Consider the following 13,828-nt stretch of genomic DNA (forward strand, 5'->3'; position numbering starts at 1 on the left):
GATACTAATGTAACTTTTTTGTTATGACAATCCTTAACAGGAATAGTATAACAGTAACAATAAAATAATAGTAATAATAGTGAAAACCTCATACATTGGTTGCTTATGCAATTAGAACCCTTAAGTAGTTAGCATTTTATAAAGTAATTGCCAGATTCATGAGAAAATGCTTTATAACTAACATTTTTATATTTAGTGAAAAACTATCTTTTCATTTTTTAAAAAAAGCACAGACATTTCTCTTTCCTAATAAACTATATTTTAAATTTTAAAAAAACCTAAAAATGAATCAGTTTTATAGAATTCAAGCCTTGGTGGCACATAACACTGTGAATATTGTTATGTATGCATCATCGAATACTATAAATGAAACACAGGCCCCCATGAGGTCTGAAAAACAAAAATCTATTATAGGATGTTACCTAGCTAGTGAAAAGATGCATGGAGAAGCCATGGTCAAAGGACAAGTAGTGAATATTGAATTTATTTAATTGTAGAACTAAAGTTAAACAACACGAGCAAATCTGATTATAAAATAGAATGTAAACTTAAAATCCATAACAATATAGAAATAACAGTGTAATTTTAAAATTGAGAGGTGGAGCGTAGTAAGGAAGTTGCCAACAAAAGATTTAATGATTCTGTGACTAAATTTGGTGGTGAATTAAGAGCAAAGACAAATAGAGGAAGAGGAATTCTACTAATTTTACCTTTTATAAAGTGAAAACAATTGCTATTCTGCATAGATAACAATTTAAGAAGAATTAAGAATATATCTTCAACAAAACTACTTGAAAAAATAAAAATATCCCAGACCTTCAAAAATTAGGCAAAGAATAAATACATATAAAATAAAATACAGACCCGATAGTGTAAGGGTGGCAGAACGGAACAGAGCCTGTCATGCTGACTGACCAGTCTTCAAATTCTCTGCTCTGAGCCTGTCATGGCTGCCCTGACCCCAGCTTTCTACCTTTGGGAAACACCAAGAATATTGTCCCCTCAGTAATTTTTCCTAAAGCCAACCACTTGTCAATGCCTGGAAGAGGGATCATACTCAGATTGCCCTTAGCCATGAAGTTCACATCTATAAGAAGAATGGGAGCCAGTGTGTGAAACCCCATGATCTCGAGGAGCACAATGGATACATCACAGGTATTGACCAGGCTCTCATGCACAATCACATTATCCTTTGCAGGAGTCAGAAAGATGGTGTCTGGAAGCTAACCCTGGTGATCTTGAGAATTAATCATGCAGCCACCTTTGTGAAGTGGTTCCCTCTAGAGAACAAATTTGCTGTGGATTCTGAAGCACAATTCATTTCGGTTTTGTTACATCAGTATGAAAATGACAAGTGGGTAAGCAAGCACATTAAAAAGCAAGTGCATTCAAAAGTTTTCAGTTTGGATTGACATCCCAACAATTTGTGCTGGCACTAGGATGGTGTGACTGCAAATGAAGAGTGCTTCTGTATCATTAAAGTGGATGAAAAGCCAACCAGTATGACATGGGACAGCAAAATGCATTTTGGTTAGCTCATGTCAGTTTGGTAGCATTGGAGGATGGATCCCAGGTTCAGCTTCTCTGCCAGTGGAAGCTCTCTGGACTGGGTCAGCCGTGGCAGCCCCTGTCCATTGTTGATGCCTCAAACAGTGTTCAGCTTTCAGTCTGAAACAGAATTTTTGCTACTCCTGAGTGTGTTGTCTCAGAGAATAGTGCTGTAACTGTTGGCCATCACTACTGCCGAGTGCTCTTTAATTAAGACAACCATGGCTGCTTGACCTTAGTCTCCTAAATAGACCTTCCAAAACATAGTATCCAGCTCAACATGTTAATCATGGAACACTTCCACAACATGGACAAGAGTCACAATTGCGGACCACAATACAGTCTCAGAGATGCTGCACCAGAATAGCATCACTCAAGAACCTATTTATGACATGGATAAAAAAGGTTATTGGATATTTTACCCTATAGGAACTGATGGGACAATGGCAATTTGGGATTTTAAGACCTCAAATCTCCTATCTAGGGCCTTGTGATCTAGCATGACAGACTACAACTGATTGCAGCTCTGTCACTTGCATGATAGAGAAGAAAGCCAACCACAAGGAAACACTGAAGACAGATATCATGTAAATATCATTTGTCTGTTTTGTTTTAATACAATTGGTGAAAGTGTTGGATTTTTAAAACATTAGTCTTTTAAAGTTTTGTTTGGTTGTTTTACTGTTTCATTCCATTCTTGAGCAAACTTCTCTTTTAGCAATTCATTACAGAAAATTATCATATCAATTTAAGGGGGGTGGAGTGGGTTGGATGTAAATTATCTCCCAGAAAATTCAGTAAAAATACTAAATATGATTTTTAAAATGACAGAATCAAGATGAAATGTCTCTCATGTCAATGGATGTAAGTAAAATAATTCACCTTTTATAAGAAAAAGGCTTTCAGCATGTATCACAGACAAAATCCAACAAAAGAAACATCTAAAGCAGTGATTCAAAGGTTAGTAGTAGGACTTATTAGGCAACTACTAGAAAAACTAAAACAGGAGTTATGATGTTAATATCAAAGTTGAGTTCAAGGCAAAATACATCAAATTAGAAAAGTGCTTATATTTACTATCTACAATGACACGTTTTTTACAAATTTTAATAAACCAAATAATGTAGGGTTAGCAGTTATATGTCAAAACTATAGGAATATAAGAAACAAGAATAAACAAATACAATAATGAGAGATTTTAACATAAATTAATGACAACTCAAGAAGATAAAAAGACCACAGAGGAGCAAAGAAATATAATTTACATAGATTAATTTAATATACCTTGACTTTGTATGTTGAAAATGTTATTTTGAAGTACACAGAAAAATTTACAAAATTTAAACTATTAAATTCACAAAGGAGATCTCAGTATTTAAAAGTAAAATATTACAAACCACATTCTTTAATCACAAATTAATGACATAAATTAATAATAAATAGATTTTAAAACTCAAACAACTCTTGGGCCTGTTTCTGACTTAAATGAGTAGCTAGGTTTTTTTAATATCCTCAGTAATATCATGGATCAAGAACACTGAAAATTATAGACTAGGTGTCTATAAAATAGTTAGCAACTACAAAACTATTTACCCATAGAACAAAAACGGGAGCTAGAGAAAAAATTCCAGACTGCATAAAGAAATCTAATACTAAGAAAGAGAACAAAAAAATTAATTACTGCAACAGTTCATTGCAGATCAAATTAATTTTATTAAAAGAATATAAAGTCTTTAAAACTAAGACTTTTTATGATACTCAAAAAGTGTAGAAAAATAACTAATTTTTTAAAAGATCAAGAAATAGTACAAGCACAAATAAAGAAACCCAAGGAAGAATCTTGAATAATAATGAACAAATAGAGTTTATCAATAAAGAAACAAACTATAAAAAGGAACCAAGTAGAAAATCTGAAGCTAAAAATTACAGTAGGTAAAACAAAAAATTCACCAGAAAGGTCCAACAGCAGCTTTGAGCAGGCAGAATAAATTGGCCAACTTGAAAAATAGTACAATTGAAATTATTGACTCAGAGAAACAAAAAGAAAATGAACCAAAGGTAAGAGACTTGTGAAACACCTTCAGGTGTACCAGCATATTATGGAAACACCTGAAGGAGAAAAGACCAAAGGGGAAGAAAGAATATTTGAAGAAATGATGCCTAAAATTTCCAAACTTGAGGAAAGACCTACATCTACACTTCAAGAAATTCGATGAATTTCAAATATGAAAAACTCAGAGACCTACACTGGGAGACATTACAATCAAACTTTACAAAGAAGATTTTTAAAGTACCATTAGAGAAGTGACTCATCATGTATAAGGGATCCTCATAATATTTATAGCCAATTTCACAAAATAGGCCAGAGGCAGTGGCATGACATATTTAAAGTGCTAAAAGAAAATAAAAACTGTCAAAGAATTCTATATCTACACTTGAAACTAATACAAAAATAAAATTGGGAGAAAAAAAAGATTCTATATCTGGCAAAATTTTTCTCAAAAAATGAAAGAGATTCATCCGTCTGATGTGTGGGGAGAGATTAACCAAGAAGTTGTATGCATATATGCATAACCCATAGGCACAACAATAGTGTGGTGAAGGCCTGGTGGGGGGAGTGAGGAGTGGAGGGGGTCAGTGAGGAAAAAAAAGGGGACATCTGTAATACTTTCAACAATAAAATAAACTTAAAAAAAATGAAAGAGAAATTAAGATATTCCCAGATAAGCAAAGCAAAGAGAGTTGATCACTAGTAGATTCTCCCTACAAGAAATACTAAAGGGAGTTCTGCAGACTGAAATGAAAGGACACTAGACAGTAACTTGAAGCCATGTAGAGAAGTAAAGAACACTGGTAAAGGTGACTACCTAGGTAGATATAAAAGCCAGTATTACTATATTTTTTTTTACTTTTTAACTCCTCTTTTTTCCAACACATTTTAAGAGATAAGTTAATGAAACAATAATTATAAATCCTTCTTAATGTGTATACAATGTACAATGATAATAAAATAACAGCAGCATAAGGGAAGGCGATGAAGCTATATAGAAGCAGAGTTTTGTATACTATTGAAGTTAAGTTGGTATCAATTCAAAATAGGTTGTTATAAACTTAGGATGTGAATTGTAATCACCAGAGTAACCATTAAGAAAATAACTAAAAACTCTACATAAAAGGAAATGTGGAAGGAATAAAGGTATACCAGGGGAAAATAAATCAAACAAAAAAGAAAGCAAAATTGGAGCAACTCACGAACAACAAAAGATATACTTCTAGAAAACAAATAGAAAAATGTTAGAAGTGCTTCCTTAGTGTCAATCACTTTAAATATAAATGAATTAAACTCACCAATTAAAAGACAGAGATTGGCAGACTAGATTAAAAATACATATAATCCAAATGAATGTTGTCTACAAGAAACTTATTTTAGATCAAAATACACAAATAGGTTGAAATTAAAAGTATAAAAAAAGATACTCCATGCAAATAGTAACAAAAAGGCAGCTTAGGTAACAATATTAATATCAGGCAAAGCATACTTTACGTGAAAAAATTATTATAAGAGACAAAGAAGGACATTATATATTTATAAAAGCGTCAATTTGTTGGGAAGATACCACAGTTGTAAACAAATACACACCAAACAGCAGAGCCCAAAATATATAAAGCAAATATCCACAGAATTGAAGAAAGAATTAGATATTTCAACAATAATACTTGGAGACATCAATAGCCTACTTTCATTAATGGACAGAAAATATAGATGGAAGATCAAAAAAGAAATAGAGTACTTTAGTGACACTAAAAACCAACTAGCCTTAAAAGACATATATAGAGTATTCTTCACAACAACAGTAGAATACATATTCTTCTCAAGTGTACATGGAACATTCTCCAGGATAGAACATATTTTAGGACACAAAACAAGTTTCAGTAAATTTAAAAAGATTAAAATCACTCAAAGTTTTCTCTCTAACCACAATGGAATGAACTAGAAATCAGAAGTAAATTGGAAAATTCACAAGATTTAAAAATTAAACAGCACACTTTTAAACAACCAATGGGTCTAAGAGGAAATCACAAGGGGAATTCAAGATACTTTGAAACAAGTTAAAACAAAAAGCAAAATTTATAGGTTACACCAAAAACACAGCTCAGAGGGAAATTTGTAGCTATAAATGGCTATATTAAAAAGAAAATCAAATCAATAGCCTGACTCTACACCTTAACAAACTAGGAAAGAAGAGCAAATTAAACCCAAAGCTAACAGAAGGAAATAATATAGAGAGAAGAGAAACAAAGTAAAGAATAGGAAAACAATAACTGACAAAACCAAAAACTGGTTCTTTGAAAAGATCAACAAATTGATAAATCTTTACCTAGACTAAGAAAAAAAGGAGAGAAGATGCAAAAATTTAAAAAATGAAAGTGGGGACATTGCTATCATCCTTATGGAAATAAGAGGATTATAAGAGAATACTATGATCACTTGTATGCCAAATTAATAACCTAGATGTCATAGGCAAATTCTTAGAAATACATGAATTATCAAAACTGACTGAAGAAGAGAGAAAATCTGAACATATATATAACAAGTGAAAACACTGACTTGGCACTCAAAAACCCCCTGACAAAGAAAAGTCCAGGATGACATGGCTTTGCTGGTTAATTCTACCAAATATTTAAAGAATTAACACCAATCCTTCTCAAACTCTTCCAAGAGATAGAAGAGGAGGGAACATTTCCTAACTGTTTCTATGACATCAGCATTATCCTGGTTTTAAAAAGCTAGACAAAGAACACAGAAAATAAAATTAGAGACCAGCATCTTTTATGAATACAAATGCAAGAATTCTTAACAAAACACTAGCAAACAAAATCAACAGCATATTAAAAGGACTAAATACCATGACTGAGTGGGATTTATCACAAAAACAAAAGAAATAATGTAAAAATAATACTAATAGAATGAAGGGGGGGAACACACGATCATCTCAATTGATGCACAAAAAGCATTTGACAAAATGGAACACCCTTTTATGATAAAATACTCAGAAAACTAGGAATAGAAGAGAACTTACTCAATTCAATAATGGGCATTCATGAAAAACCCTCAGACAGCATCCTGCTCAATGATAAAAAACTGAAATCTTTCCTCCAGAATAAGACAAGAATGTCCATTTTCACCACTTCTGTATTGTAACAAAAGTTACATATTGCAATAAAAGCCACAGAAATTAGGCGAGAAAAAGAAATAAAAGGTATACAAAATGGAAAAGAAGTGAAACTATCCTTATTAACAGATGGTATGATCCTATATATAGAAAATCCCCAAGACTCTACAAAAGAACACCTATAACTAATTTATGAATTAAGCAATATTGCAGAGTATAAGATAAACACAAAAATCAGTTGTGTTTTTATACATCAAGAATGAATGTTTTGAAAAAGAATTTTTTTTCTCGTGTATTTCTTCAAAGATTGAAACTTATTTCAAATAATGCTTGTACTTTTTCAAGACATAACATAAAATCAATACATTTATAAATGGTAATAGAAAACCATTATTGGAACAGTGTAGTTGGGGGGTTTTTTTGGTTTTTTGGGTTCTTTTTAGTTTTAGTGTTTTGTTTTTTAATTTATCTTTCTTGTTGAAAGTATTACAAATGCCTCCTTTTTTCCCCATTTACCCCTTCCACCTCACACCCACTCCCTGCCCCAGGCCTGCACCACACTATTGTCTGTGTCCATAGGTTATGCATATATGCATATAAATTCTTTGGTTAATTAATCTCTCCCCACCCACCTCCACCTTCCCTCCAAGATTCATTATTCTGTTCCATGCTTCTACGTCACTGTGAAAAAGAATTTTTTTAAAAATTCCATTTACAAGTCTTCAAAAGAATAAAATACCTAGAAATGAATTTAATCAAGGAGGTGTAATACTTCTACACTGAAAACTACAAAGAACTGCTGAAAGCAATTAAATAAGACATAAATAAATACAAAAACATTACTTAGAAGACTTAATTTTGTTTATATATCAATACCACCCAAAAAAATCAAACAGATTCAGTGCAGTTTCTACCAAAATACCACTAGCCCTTTTTTCTGCAGAATGAAAGATCTTATCCTAATATTTATGTAGAAATGCCAGAGCAGGAACAGCAAAAATAATATTGAGAAAGAAGAAGAAAGTTGGAAGACTTCCCAATTTCAAAACTTTCTGCAGTAATCAAAACAGTGTGGTACTGGCATAAAGACAGACATATAGACGAATGGAATAGATTTGAAAGTCCAGAAATAAAACCATACATCTCTGACCAATTGATTTCCAACAAGTTACCAGGACAATTCAGTGGCGGTAAAATACTCTCTTAAACAAATGGTACTAAGAAAACTGGAAATCCATGTGCAAAAGAATGGAGATGGGTCTATGACTTAACTTTTAAGATCTGAAACTCTTAGAAGAAAACGTAGGGGAAAATCTTCATGACCTTGAATTTGGCAATGGATTCTTAGATATGACACTACAAACACTATCCCCAAAAGAAAAAAAAAATGGTAAATTCAACTTCATCAAAATTAAAAACTTTGGCACATCAAAGTACATTCTTTAGAAAGTGAAATGACAAACTATAGAGAAAAATGTGAAAATCATGTCTGATAAGGGTCTACTATCCACAGAGAACTCTTGAGGTTCCACAACAAATAACTTGATTCAAAAATAGCCAAAGACTTGTACAGACAGTTCTCCAAAGACAATACATAACATTCTGGTCAACAGTGGACCACATATACAATGGTAGTTTCATAAGATTATAATGGATTATAAGCAAAATTTGTTTGCAGTGTTGAGGGAAACAGCTAAATCCAACTGTAGTGTTGAATTTACTGCTAGCTCTGGGTGGTTTAAATAGATGACAATGCTCAACATGCTGTCCATCTGCCCTGTGCCTGCTCACAGCTGCAGCCCGGGAACAACTGCAGTTGGGGCTGGGAATCGAGCCTGCAACTTAGTTATGTGCCCTTGGCCGGAATCAAACCTGGGACCCTTCAGTCCTCGGCTGACACTCTAACCACTGAGCAGATTGGCTAGGGAATGGATAGTCTCTTCAATAAATGGTGTTGGGAAAATTGGACAGCCACATGCAAAAGAATGAAACAGAACCACTATATTCCATATACAAAAATTGACTAAAAATGGATTAAAGACTTGAATGTAAGACCTAAAACAATAAATCGAGAAAAAAATAGGAGGTAAGCTCCTTGACATTCACCTTGGCAATAATTTTTTGGATTTGACACCAAAGGCAAAGGAAACAGAAGCAAAAATTAAAAAGTGGGGCTACATCAACCTAAAACATTTTTGTACAGCAAAGGAAACAGTCAACAAAATGAAAAGGCAACCTATGGAATGGGAGAAAATATTTGCAAGTCATAAAGGATTAATACTCAAAAGGACCTGAATAGACAGCTCTCCAAAGAGGACCTACAGATGGCCAAGGGACTTATGAGAACATGCTCAATGTCGCTAATCATCAGAGAGATGCAAATTAAAACCACAGTGAGGTCTCACTTCACACCTGTAAGAATGGCTACCATCAGCAAATCAATAAATGACATATGCTGGCGAGGGTGTGGAGAAGGGGAACCCTGGTAAACTGCTGGTGGGAATGCAGACTGGTGCAGCCACTGTGGAAAACAGTATGGAGGTTCCTCAAAAAATTAAAAATGGAACTGCCTTTTGACCCAGTGATCCCACTTCTAGGAATATATCCTAAGAATCCTGAAACACTGATCAGAAAGAATATATGCACCCCTATGTTCATAGCAGTGCAATTTACAAAAGCTAAGATCAGTAGATGAGTGGATAAAAAAGCTGTGGGGCATTCACACCATGGAATACTATGCAGCTGTAAAGAAGGATCTCGTATCCTGGAGAATAATATGCTAAGTGAAATAAGCCAGGCAGAGAAAGACAAACATCACATGATCTCACATGGAATCTAAAGAACTTAATAAACTGATGAACAGAAATGATTCAATGACACAGAAGCATGGATCAGACAAATAAACCTCGGAGGGATGGAGGAGGGTGAGTGGGTGGAGGGGGAGAGATTAACCAAAGAATTTATATGCACATATGCACAACCCAAGGACACAGACAATGGTGTGGAGAGGGACTGGGGAGGGGGATGGGACCGGGTGGAATGGGTCATTGGGGAGAAAAAGGGACATCTGTAATATTTTGAACAAAAATAAATAAATAAATAAATATTCAAAATATACAAAGAAATCATACGACTCAACAGCAAAGTAAAAATCTGATTTCAAAATGGGAAGAGAAACTGCATACTCTTCAATGAAGACATACAGATGGCCAACAGGTACATGAAAAGGTGCTCAACATACTAATCAGAAAAATGCAAATCAAAACCACGGGATAATACCTCACACCTGTTAGAATGGATATCATCAAAAAGAAATAGTATTGGTGAGTATGTGGAGAAAGGAAACTCTACTGGTGGGAATGTAAACTGGTATAGTCACTATGAAAAACAGTATGGAGGTTCCTTAAAATATTAAAAATAGACCTACCATATGATCCAGCTATTCCACTTCTGAGTATATATGCAAATGAAATGAAAACAGGATATCAAAAAAATATCTGCACTCCCGTGTTCATTTCAGCATTATTGACAATAACAAAGATATGGAAACATCCTAAGTGCCCATGTCCATGAATTGATGAATAGATAACTAAAAATAACTCAACTCCAGCGTGGTTAGGAATTGTTTTTGGCTACAAAGCATGTGAGTATACCTGGAAGTTTCTCCCTGAGAGTTTGAGCTGCCTAGTATCTTTTAATAAATTCTTTTCCTGCTTTAGCAAATTAATCAAGCAAACAACCAACATTAAATCAATCAACAAACCAACTTGTCCTCCCACTAGGGTTACATAACCAATGATTTAAGAAGGAAGAGGAGGGAAAGAAGAGTTATCTATCACTTAACAATAAAAGTAAGCAAAGGCAAAATAATGAGTTTTCAAACATTTTAACCAATTAATACCAGCTGTATTTTATATGGTTAAATGTAATCTTTATTTCATTTACTTTCATTAGTTTTAAAAGCCAACACTTACTTTGATTTAGCATTATGTTCAACATTTATTTCCCCCCAGAATCACCCTCTGTGGCACAGGCATAATATACTTTTTTTCTTCTACTTTTTACTTTCTAGGAATTGTATAGTGTATTAAAAAGTGTGTTTAACCTGACTAGTTTATGAAGTGTTAAATTAAATCTTCATTTATATTCTATTAAGCTTTCCCAAGGGATATATTAAAAATAATTTCAATTGTATTCAATAAGCCATTTTTCAGTAAATCATTGTATCTTTATACAATTAAAAACATTAAATCAAATCTTGATGTAAAGGCACAATAGAATCAGCTAATTTAAAGAAGCTTGTAAAATTTTAAAATTTGGGTATCTTTCTGTAAAATAAAGAATAACAATTTCCCTTTTGCTTTAATGTGCTTATTGTTTTACAGTTGCATTTTTAGAATGTTGAATTTTCTCTATGTAGCATAGAGCTCCAGACCTGGGCTAAAGCACCCTTGTAATCAGGGAGCAGTTTTAGGACACAGAAACCATTGTGGTTGTGTTAATGCAAAAAGTGATTTAATACAAGAAACTAGGTGCTTATCAAATCACTGAAAGATTAGTAGAAGTAAACTCTAAGGTTGGCCTATAGGTATGACTTTCAGAATAAGGCCACCAGACAGACACCAGGGGAGCAGACACCTTTGCTACTGTTAGAAGCAAAGAATCAGAAGACTACTGCCAATCAACTGTTGAACTGAAGAGCATATTGTTATAAGATCAAGAATCTACTACAACTGCCTCTTGACATACCAAAAGCTTGTGATGGAAAGATGCTTTCAAAGCAAAACAAAATAAAACAAAGTCTCCATTGCAATAACACCAAAGCAGTGGAAACATGGCTTCCATTCCATTTTCAAATTAATTGCCAGACTTTTAGAAGCCCTGAAAGGTCACCATGCTATGAGGAAGCCCAAGCGTCTTGAAGAAGCCACAATTGGCAGCCCCAACTGAACTCAGCCTTTGCATCATTCTAGCCCAGGCATATGAGTAAAGAAGCCTCTAAAGTATTCCAAGCCCCCAGCCATTCAAGTAGTCCCAGTGAAGGCCCCAGACATCATGGATATAATATCCCCACCTTGCCTTAGCCTACTTAAATTATGGCCCACAGAATCTATGAACATAATATAATGATAGTTACTTTACATCAGTAACATTTATAGTGGTTTTTATGCAACGAGAGTTTACCAAAACATAGAATATCATAGATATTTTATGTTTCAACTTATTCAGCACTTCAGAAACATTTTTAAAGGTCATACTGTTATGTGATTATATACCACAATTTACCTAAAATTTTATGCTCAATTTTAAAGGATAGTTGGTGTCCAGTTTTTATCTTTCAGTACTAAAACTATGGTGAATAATTTTTCCCAGAGGGTTTTTTATTTTTTACTTTTAGCATTTTTTTATCATAAATTTCCATAATGACTGTGTCTGGGCTATGACCAAATTTCTTTCTAAATGTTTTGTATTCATATCTAGAATATTTAGCATGGTAGGAAAAAAGTTTTAAAGCAAGCAAATCTACTTACATTTATTTAAAAATTTTAAGTACAAAAATAAATTCTTTAAGTTAATCAGCCCTATTGAAAACAAATATGTGACCAAAAACCCTGGGCTGCCCATATATGGTTATTTAAGCTGGCTGGACCTTGTGAGTCAAACATGAGAACCTGAGGAAAATTTGGTCACTACAGCATATTGTGGGAAAGGGGCAGGAAGACTAGCATGTTGAGTAATCTAATAATTGATACTGCCCTGTTATGAGCTAAATTGAAATAATATTCACATGAAACAGCCAGCAAGAGATGGTAATAGCTGGGCAGGGGCTTTGACTTAGCAAGTGCAAGGGGTCCTGGCTAAGTAAACAAATTTTACTACTCCTAGGGCTCTGCCATATATGGCTGAGGTGGCTGTGTCATCCCACATTCCTCTGGACAAGCGCAGAGCAAGGCATCACATCTGAGGAAGGGGCAACTTGTTCTAACTGGTGTACCAGGGGCAGAGGGGACTTATTTTGCAATTTGTACCATCAAAGTAGTTGCCATTTTCTAATTCATTCTAAGTTCTTGTTAGTGCAAGCTGTTGCCCTCAGAATTCTTCCTATTTATAAGACTAGTTGGTAGTGGACAAGAGGTAAAACTCTTGAGTTCAGCCTCCCCATGGCTAACCTTCGTGGGATATTTCTGCCTTTCCACCTGGGAAATCTGGGACTTCTGAGATCTGTATTAGTGTGGAAGATGACTGGCCCTAAAGGGCTTGGATCTCAGTGTGCATTATGCATTACACAAGCCACTCCTAAACCCTACCAAATAATTTAACGTGACCCTGTGTCCCAGCTTTTCAGCATATAGACACTTAATGAAAAAATCGTGATTAGAAACCTGCCTCCGTGAATACTACTTATGTAATATTGGACAATTTTCTGAATCCTTTTTTCCTGAGCATCAGGTTCCTCATCTCCAAAATCAGGATAATAAAGCACATACCTTTCAGGGTTGTTGTAAAGATCAAATGAATAATGTATATAAAATGCCTGGCACTTAAACTATCCAATAAATGTTAACTCTCTTTTTAAAATATAGTAAAGCATTCGAGTGCATTCAAATAGTGAAACCTAATTCTCATCCTTGCACGAGCTACGAGGGAATCTAGGAAATGCACGATTTTAAGTTTTCAAATCTGCATTACAGAAAGGCTGTAATGGAGGAACACTGAGTGGCAGTGCCCCATGTCCAACATGGATAGTAAGCATGAATTCTCCATTTAACTCTTTTGTCCTTTGAAGGACCAAACAAGAACATTTAAAATGCATTCTGAACGTTGCAGAACTATGAGATATTTCAAATATTTTTTAGCATTAAGAAAAATAAGACATTTTTGTAGTTGTTTCCAAGTGTTTAAGTTATATCAAAACAGTTAAACTCATAATGCTCTAAATAAACAGTAGTTTATCTTACAAATGAGCAGTGTTAATATACTCTGAAACAAGAGTGACAGAGACTACCATAGTTTTTGTTCAGAGTCTACCATATATCAGGAAGTGTTCCTGCATGTAACACATATTATCACAAAAATTCCATGAAGCAGATAATAATATTCCCAAT

General features: G+C 34.0%; 1 protein-coding gene across 1 annotated transcript in view; it reads left to right on the forward strand.

The window, feature by feature from the left end:
- Nucleotides 1-13,828, forward strand: part of STXBP5L (syntaxin binding protein 5L) — a 170,660-nt gene that overhangs the window by 136,247 nt on the left and 20,585 nt on the right. The window lies entirely within an intron of this gene.

Source organism: Miniopterus natalensis, chromosome 6 (assembly GCF_054644295.1).
Source record: "Miniopterus natalensis isolate mMinNat1 chromosome 6, mMinNat1.hap1, whole genome shotgun sequence".
Taxonomy (NCBI): Eukaryota; Metazoa; Chordata; class Mammalia; order Chiroptera; family Miniopteridae; genus Miniopterus; species Miniopterus natalensis.